Source organism: Canis lupus, chromosome 11, assembly GCF_003254725.2.
Source record: "Canis lupus dingo isolate Sandy chromosome 11, ASM325472v2, whole genome shotgun sequence".
Lineage (NCBI taxonomy): Eukaryota > Metazoa > Chordata > Mammalia > Carnivora > Canidae > Canis > Canis lupus.
In genome coordinates this window covers 59,816,022-59,825,936 of record NC_064253.1, presented here as the reverse complement: position 1 = coordinate 59,825,936, position 9,915 = coordinate 59,816,022, and the positions used below count along the sequence as shown (strand labels likewise).

At 37.6% G+C, this 9,915-nt stretch overlaps 1 pseudogene; it reads left to right on the top strand.

Moving 5' to 3' along the window:
* The first annotated feature begins 8,248 nt into the window (after positions 1-8,248).
* On the top strand, positions 8,249-9,412 carry LOC125756022 (WD repeat domain phosphoinositide-interacting protein 3-like; annotated as a pseudogene).
* Positions 9,413-9,915: the final 503 nt, after the last annotated feature.

Sequence of the window (9,915 nt, the reverse complement as noted above, 5' to 3'; positions counted from 1 at the left end):
GCTCTACATCATACTGCCAGTGAGAGCCAATGAAGGATATCTACATTAAGATCAGGGCTGTGAAGCACATGATTATCAGACTCTTCTCATGCTTTAGCTATATATGGAGCTCTATGGGCAGTGGTGGTCTGGTCACACAAGCCTGATGGGGCTAAAGGTGAGGGTTCTGACTTAAGGTGTTTGTTGATTTCTGGTTTACAGTACTCACTGTGGCTGCCTTCAAGATATCAACATGATATAACTGAATTCAGAGTTAGGAAAAGAGCCACCTTGCATTCTTCATGTTTTGTGAATGAATTTTTTCTAAAGCCCCAAATGAACTACTTGGTAATTGATGTAGGGCAATTTAAGTTTAAATGTAAAGAGCATGTATCACTATAGGAAAGAAAAAGGAAATTCTAATATGCAAACTGCTTAGGGAATTTTTTCAAGGGCTTTAACTGAAATTGGGGGAACTGTAATCTCCCTACTGAAAGATCAGAGGAACAGGAACTAGACTCTGACCTTTGTTGGGACCCAAAAAAATTTTTTCCTGGTAATATTATTTCTGGTTTCCAATATTAGGCACTAATAGAGCCTTCTGTTATCCAGTGTTTTCTTATGTGGTATCAGCAGTTACCTGCTATGTCATTTATCTCAGAATATCTTGCCTTTCTTTTTCTTCAAGTGTAGGACTTATCTGGCTTTGGATGCCATCTGATTTATTGAGAAATAAATAGGGAAGACTCAGGTGATACATCAATACCCAGATACTCAGAGTCCAGATCCATCTGGAAATATCAATGCTTAAGTCAATAAAAGTTTCCTAAAATTCTCCAAAGTCAGTGGCTGTTTTTCCTATGCTGTATAGGACTTAAAGGGGCTGTAGCTTCTAAAGTAGGACAGAGGAGTGGGAATAATCCTCATATTAGTACTTTCACAGAAATTTGGTCAAATTCATCTGTTATCACAAAGTAAATTTCCTATTAGAAGTTGATATTAATTATTTAGTCATAAGCTTTTTTATTTGAATCTCCATCCATGAGATATATGCCTTGATGAGAACTGAAAGGAAGTTTTTTCACTTGAATTTATCCTGCCCCTTATCACTGTTTCACCTAGGTATGACTAATTATATAATAGGGCAATAGAAAATAAAATGAATATGCTCCTGACTGTCCAAATATATCATGATACCAAAAGCCTATTTTAAGTAATTTGAAGTAGATTCGTAATCTGAACAAAACAGATCAGTTCTATGTTGATTTTAGTGTCAGGAATCATTTGGTTCATTGATGTTTCTAAAATCTACTTAGTGACCTGAGAAATATGTACATTAAAATACCATAAAAATTATAAGAATACAAATTATGTGTAGTCTGCGATTACAGTCCTATGTATAAACTGTAGAAAACATGCTATAATGTTAATGTACAGTAGCACTATGGATAATTAATTTTTTTATTTTTTAAATTGTGTATACTAGTATATTACATAAAATGTTTAAATTAAAAAATCACTTGGTTCATAATAAAAAGTGTCAAAAGCAAATCACAGTCTTCTAACATTTTAGCTTTACCTCTACTTGAGAATATATGAATTTCTTTTTATCCTCATCAACTTTTAAATCCCAGATTAAAAATTTCAAGCCTGCCTTTAAATTTCTCATAAAGAAGATTTACAGGATTTTAGAAGTGAACAAATATTACTCCTCATGATTTCTCTTCATCCCCAAATCGAAACCTTCCAAACCTTTTGTGTTTCTGATGACTTAATTTTTCAGGAAAAGTAGGGTAAAAGTTGATGATCAAAGGACATTTTTAGAAATCAAATGAGGTCAGAGATCACTGAGCATATCCATACCATCTGGGAGGCCAGAGCCAACAAAAACTGTTAAAATTTTGAAAAAAATTTATCAAGGACTTTGAAAGTTCTCTGAGGGTCACTTATAGCTTTATGCATTTCAATTTTGATTTTATTTCAGGTTAAGTGAAATTGTTATTTTTTTTAAAGATTTTATTTATTTATTCATGAGAGACACAGAAAGAGAGAGAGGCAGAGACACAGGCAGAGAGAGAAGCAGGCTCCATGCAGGGAGCCTGACATGGTACTCGATCCTGGGTCTCCAGGATCACACCCCAGGCTAAAGGCAGCGCTAAAGCGCTAAGCCACCGGGGCTGCAGGAAATTGTTATTTTTAATTATAAAACATTTGCACATATGTTATAGGACACAAACTATGCGAAAAGAGAAAGATGAATAAAATCAACAGTCTATCCTATGAAGGTAAAAATGACTAACATTTTGTTGGATTTCCTTTCAGTATTTTTCCATTATTTTTTTTAAAGATTTTATTTATGTATTCATAAGAGACATACAGAGAGAGGCAGAGACATGGGCAGAGGGAGAAGCAGGCTCCCTGCAGAGAGCCTGATGCAGACTCGATCCCAGGACCCCAGTATCACAACTTGAGCTGAAGGCAGACGCTCAATCACTAAACCACCCAGGTGGCCCCCCATGAATATTTTTGCTCACAGATAATATCAAAGTATCACATTATGCATAACTTAAATTCCTACTTTGCTTCTTAGCAACATAAGAGTTTCTCCACGTTATTTATAGAAATACTAAATCAGTTTAGATTGTTGGGTCAGAAAAGGAAAATTACACAATGGAGTGGAAACCCCACCCCAGCTGGGAGTTGAGAGCCTTAATTTCAGTCCCTGTTTGGAACTACAAGTGTGGATACCACTTTCTTTGGATGCAGGTGGACAAGGATGAGAATCACATGATAAGGGAGTTAAAATAGAGATCTGTACTCTAGCTCCAGATATTCTGATTCAGCACCCTGAGGTAAGACCCAAAGAGTGGTATTTTTAATGAGGACCCTGGGTCTCTCACGTTGTAAGAGATTATGGGAGCACTTACTGAAAAGCAATGGAGTAGATCAGTCTTAGTATTCAGAAATTGTTACAGAGGATTTGGAAAAGTCCACAGGCAGTAGAGGAGGTGCAAGAGAGATACCAAAGTTGTCAGCACTGCTTCTCTTCAGCCCAGAAAACCCAGGATAAGTACCGCTGCAGGGATAGCACAGCCACACCCTTCAAGGCCCTCAACCTCCCGGCACCCCCCCCACCCTTGTTTTGTGTCAAGCATTCTTTCATAGGACCTTTGCTTTATCCTGTCTTTTCCCTTCATTTCTGATTCCCCTCACCTTTCAAGTCACACATTTAGATAAGAGCAGAGTTCATACAGGAAGCTAGGCCCCTTGCCCCCTTTCCCAAGGTCTTCGTGCTGCGCCATCCTTCTAATCCAGATTTTCCAGGTTCCCAAGCAATATATCTTTCAAGAAGCCTTTCCCAGTTCTCCAGTCTTTTTTGTGTTTCTACAGTCACTTCCCCCACCCCCGTATGCTTGCTTCTTTCATCATGTTTATAATACACTTAATTCCCTTACCATCATTCCCTACTACACTGAGGTGTCCTGTGCCTAGCACAGTTGCTGGAACAGAACATACATGCAATAATAATTTATGAATTAACAAACAAATATACAATCTCTTCTTAAGGCATTTATGTTTAAAAGGATATAACATAGTACACCTATGTAGTTTGGATTCCCCTCCCCCCCTTCGTTAAGCTCTGTTTTTTTTTTTTTTTTTCAGATTACAATATTTTGAAGTTTCATCTCTGGTTTAGGGAGCATTCACAGTAATTCATCTTTTCTGAAACAGCAGGAGTATATCATTTCACACTATTACACATACAGCTTGAGGTAGGATTTCTTTTTAAATTTATTTCAATCAGTTGGCCTGATTTCCATCAGAGACTTCATTTTAAGTTGTTATTTTATCCTCTGATCAGAATAACTACTCTGTAAAGGAAAAGAATAAAAATGTTCAAAGAAGATAGTTATGTCTATTGACATTGTGTTAAAATGCAAATGCAATGCAAACTGGAAGAAGTCAAACTGCCAAATAATCTGGATCATTTCTGAGTTCGGGAGAAAAATTCAAATTACTCATTTTCTCTATAGCAAGCCTCTGTCTGCATATTCTTTGAAAGAAAAACAGAAGTGAACTGGAGGATATTCATTCTTCACGCTTCGTTACACTGTGAGAACACCCACTGACATTTTCTAACATATTTTCAAAAACAAACTTTCATTTAAAAAGGTATGTACCATGTATAATTATTTCAGAACCAATTGGTATTTCAAGGCAACCCCAACCCCAGCTTCTTAGCCCCAAGCTGCCTCCATAGATCTTTCATACCTGTCAATTAACCTCAACTATTTACCCTGTTTTGTTCACCTATTGGTAGGTTTTGCCCTTGGGATTCCTTTCCCCTTAAGCTAAATGAGAAGTTGTATAGAATCCCTCTAGCTCTTTGCTTTCTGGTATAAGTCATATATAAGATTTCATAATTTAAGAATTTCCTGGATAACCCTCATCTCAGTATGTTCCTTGACCCCCAATTGCCTCTGATTTTATCTCCCACATTCTTCCTTTGCCTTACTTTACTCCAGGTTCTTTGATTTCCTTGCTGCTCCTTAGCCACTAAGCACACTCCTGACTCAGGACCACTAGCGCTACCTTCATCTCTGCCTACGCGGTCCTCTTTTCCCCTGAAAGTCAGCATAGCCCATTTGCTCACTTCCTTGAGGTCTTTATTCAAATGTCAGCTAATCAAAGAGGTTACATCCTCTATTTCTTCACTCTACTTTTTTTTTTTTCTTGGCATTCATCACCCACTGACACATTATTATATTTGATTGCTTTATGTCTAATACTGTGAATCTGAATACATAGGAACGTGAAAGCAATGACTTTTTCTGTTTTCTTCACTGCTCCTATATTAGCACCTAAAATAGTGCCTGGCACATACTAGGTGCTCAAAAATATATGTAAAATAAAGGAATGATTACTATGGGGGAAATAGGCAGTTTCTGTAAAGGGTAAATGACAAAAGTTCTGAGGTTTTAAATAGCATTTAAAATATAGTTCCTGACCTTTATTCCCTAACTCCTCTGGAGACAGCTATTAGAACCAGTGGCATTTATAGATTCAGCTTTCACTTCTGAGAAGAATCCCACCATTACTATCTCCTCTTCACACCCTTGACTTTAAAACTCCATTCTCTGCAGAAATGCAGATTTGTGACAAAAAAACTATGTATAAAAATGGCATCATGTTACATAAGACTAATAAAAGAGTACACTTCTCCGTTAAAAAAAATAGCCTTCCTAGTATAGCTTTGAATGATGAAATAATTTCCTTGGTAAATCTGCAATGATTAGACATTTGTGTCCAAGTTTTTTAGTTTTCTAAACTATACTGAGGGGATGCCTGGGTGGCTCAGCGGTTGAGTGTCTGCCTTTGGCTCAGGGTGTGATTCCAGTTCGGGGATTGAGTCCAACGTCAGGCTCCCTGCATGGAGCCTGCTTCTCCCTCTGCCTGTGTCTCTGGCTCTCTCTCGGTCTCTCATGAATAAATAAATAAAATCTTAAAAAAAAAAACTATAGTGAGTTGTCCGTTCATGTGGAGAAATCCATAAATTCATCCATAGATACTAATGTTGGATAACTTCCTAGGTGTGGAATTATGTCAAAAAGCATGACTTTATTTTTAAATTCCCTTCCAGAAAGGTGGTAGCAATTTACCGTCAGTGCAATAAAATGACTATTTATGGTGTCTATATTAGAGTTCTCCAGAGTAATAGAAACAATAGGATATAAAAGGAGATTTATTATAAGGGATTAGCTTACACAATTATGGAGACTGAGAAGTCTCACAGTCTGCCATCTTCCAGCCAGAGACCCTGCAGAACCGGTGATATAATTTGATCTGAATCTAAGGCTTGAGAATCAATGATGTAAATTCTAGTCTGAGGGCAGGAGAAAGGATGAAATATCTCAGCACCAACAATGAGGCAGAAAAAGGGGCAAATTCTTCTTCTGCCTTTTATATGTAGGCCCTCACCCGATTAGATGATGCCCATTGGGGAGGACAGTCTACTGCATCCAAAATTTAAGTGCTAATCTCTCTCTTTTTTATAAACATTTATTTATTCATGAGAGATACATAGAGAGAGAGAGGCAGAGATACAGGCAGAGGGAGAAGCAGGCTCCTCACAGGAGCCCAGTTTGGGACTGGATCCCGGATCCTGGGATCACGACCTGAGCCAAAGGCAGACACCCAACCACTGATCCACCCAGACATCCCTCAAACACTAATCTCATCCAGAAACACCCTCACAGTCATACCTGGAAATAACGTTTAATCAAATATCCGGGATCCCCTGATCCAGCCAAGTTGACACTTAAATTCAACTATCATGGGGCGCCTGGTTGCCTCAGTCAGAGGACCATACAGCTTTCATCTTGGGGTTGTGATTTCAGGTCCCATGTTGGGTGTAGAGATTACTTAAAATTTTTTTTTTAAATTTACACTTACCTATCACAAATCCATGCCTTGTCAATTTGGCATTCATATCCCTCTCATTAGACTATGCTTAATTTCCAAATAAAAACAGTAATGTGATTATAATTTCACCTAACATGATGTAACTATCCTGCCTACAGCTGAGAACCCACTAACTCTTTCCCTAAAACTGAACACAAAGTCTTTGGATGATGCTTACTCTCCTTGATACTATGTAACCTAAATACTATGATGTAAAATTAGCAATACTTAGATACTGTGATATAAAGTCAACACATCTATCTTATGTTACATGATACGAGAACGATAAGAAAACAAAGATATCTGATACACAAAAATTGTGTTTTCTCTAACAGAATAAGGAGGAATATTCGTGATTTGTCTAGTTCTCTTTTCTGTAACTGGTCACTTGGCTGTAGCTAATGTATAGCTAGCTACCTTCTTTCACTACCATTCTGTATTCCCTTGTATGGCTGGTTCAGCTGGCCATGGTTTTCTTCCTGGTGTGGTGTGACTGAATGTTTGTATCCCTCACCCAAATTTATGTGTTGGAACCTAATCCCCAGTGTGATGGTAATTGGAGGTGAGCCTTTGGGAGGTGATTAGGTCATGAGAATAAAACCCTCATGAATGAGATAGTCCCATATAACAGAGACCCCAGAGAGCTCCCTTGTCCCTTCTGACCTGTAAAGACACAGTAAGAAGATGCCCATGTAAAAATCAAGTCCTCCGGTCAGTGGGTCCTTACCAGTCACTGAATCTGCCAGCAATCTGATCCTGGATTTCCTAGCCTCTAGAGATCTGACAAATAAATGTTTTTGGTTGAAGCCACCCAGTCTATGGTATTTTGTTGTAGTAGCCTGAGCAGACTAGGATGATGTCCATGAAAACTCTAGCTGTACTTATTCCTTAAAATTCTTGTTCCATTTGATAGGTGAAAACTTGTTTATTTGCATTTGTTTTGTTCCTACTGTCGTTGAAGTTATTATATCTCCTGACCATTTGTGTATCTTCTTTGTTTTTTTTCTTTTTCTTGTTGAATTGTAGGAAATGTTTTACACATTTTGACTATTAAATCTTTGTTACATCTATACAAAGATTTTCTCCCTTTTTTGACCATTTATGTACCTCTTTTGTGATATTCTCATTCCTCTGTTTTTTTTATATATATATATTTCTCTTATGGGATTTCAGGAAACTTTTATATATATTATGACTATTATAAAAAAATTTCCTCTTTTTCTTTTTCATTAAGTTGATTCTGGCTGTTTTTTTCCCCAATCAAATCTGTCACCTCTTTTTATTGCTTCTGAATTTTGTGACATATTTGCTAATAAAGTTCTTCCCAAAACGTTTTTTTGGGGGTTTTTAAAGAAATATCAAGATCTTTCAGCAGTCTAGACATTATTTGGGTGCAGTGATTAGTCTGACATTTGTTAGTCATTTAATCTTTCTCTACAGATCTCAAATGACACCTTTTTAATATTCTAAATTACTTATATTTACATAGGTCTTTTTCTTGATGTTCTATTCTTTCCGTTGTCTCTTTCTCCCTAAGCTCATGTCTTACTACACTAATTACTACTACTTTATACAAAACCTTGTTCTAATTGTGCAGGGCCATACCCCTCTGTTTCATCTTTTCAACGTTTTCTTCATTAGTTTCAAACAATTGTTCTCTCAGGTGAACTATAGGATCATTCTGATAATATGCCAAAAGGCCCACTGGAATTGCCTTGAACCAAATCATCCTACTTTCAAAAAAACTTAACATGTCAATAACATTTCATTTTCTGATATATAAAATAAAAGCAATAGTAATAAAAACATGAGGCCCTATCCCACTCATTGCATTGCCAGATGGATGCACTGGGTGCTCAGAGAGCTCCCTGGTATGCATGCACTTCTGGCACCAGGGTGGTATGACCCTATCTCCAGGTCTCCCCAAGCAACATTTTGCTGCAATTATTTATATTTGGTTGTTGGTATTTTTTAAAAAAGCCAGAATACTCTTCCAATAAAATGATAACTTTGAATGATCTGAAAAAAAAATTATTAAAATAAAATTTGGGGGCTCCTGAGTGACTCAGTCGGTTAAATGTCTGACTCTTGATTTCAGCTCAGGTCATGATCTCAGGATTGTGAGATTGAGACCTACACAGGCTTCAGACTCAGTGGGGAATCTGCTGGAGATTCTCTCTTCCTCTCCCTCTGCCCCTCCCCCATGCATATGTGCACATTTCCACATGCTCTGTCAAAATAAATCTTTTAAAAATGAAATAAAATGAAATAAATTTTTCTACAGAAGTCAAGGAGGTCACATTGAAATGAGATAGAATTATGGTCATCTTGGACCCCATAAGTAAGATGTTTACATGCACACAAAATCCCTATCAGTGTCATGTCTTTGAATCCTGCTATAACCCTGCTTAATCCTTTGTGTCTTGTATGGTGAATCAAGAAAGTAGCAATACTTTCTTGGCCTTTTGGGCATGCAAATGAGTCATGTGCAGCTTGTGGACATGGTGAACACCAAGAAGCTGCCCATGGACATTCCCACACAGAAGGACATTCTGAGAAAGGGAATCATAAGAATATTTGCTACTTCATCAAGGCATTGGATCCAACAACCATGAAAAGGATCACAAGCAGCAAATATTTATTTCATTTGCTTCAGTCAGGATGCTTCCCTCATCTGTGTATCTAGTGACTATGGCACAGTCCACATTTTTGCTGCCAAAGATCCAAAGAAGGAAGAAACAGTTTGGTGTCAGCAGTTTTCTTCCAAAATACTTCAGTTCTAAATAGAGTTTTCCCAAATTTCAGGTTCCCTCAGGCTCTCCATGCATTTGTGCTTTTGAAACAGAGTCAAATGTTATCATTTCAACTTATGCAGAAGGCAGCTACTATATGCATTCCTATTCAACTTCAAGGAGGAGTGCATCCGGATGCTTATGTGCAATTTCTAGAAATGAGCAATGACAAGCTGTGATTCTTCACAAGTGTGTGCCATCAACACCTACAGTGACAACCCCCACTGAAGTGCCAGACCCACCCAATAAGGCCAAGAGCTTTGTGGTATCATTGACAGGAGTAGCCAATCTTCCCATGGGGCAGGAAAATGAGATTCATTTTATTCAGGGTTAAAACTATATTTCTCTGCTATATTTAAGGAACAAAGTAATGCATAGACTTTAAAAATTAGTCATCTAATTTAGAATCTATAAAAGGAAATACTCAACATCTCTGTCAACAAGGTGATATTCGGGAGAGAATGTCCTCTGGTGATTTCTGTCAACGTTGAGCATAATGCTTTATAGAATGCTTCAGTATGTTATTTCTACTTACCTTTCTTCCCATCTTTTTCTCTCTTCCACATTTTTAAAGCTATTTATTTATTCATGAGACACACAGAGAGTGAGGAAGAGACATAGGCAGAGGGAGAAGCAGGCTCCTCACAGGGAGCCCGATGTGGGACTCAATCCCAGACCCCGA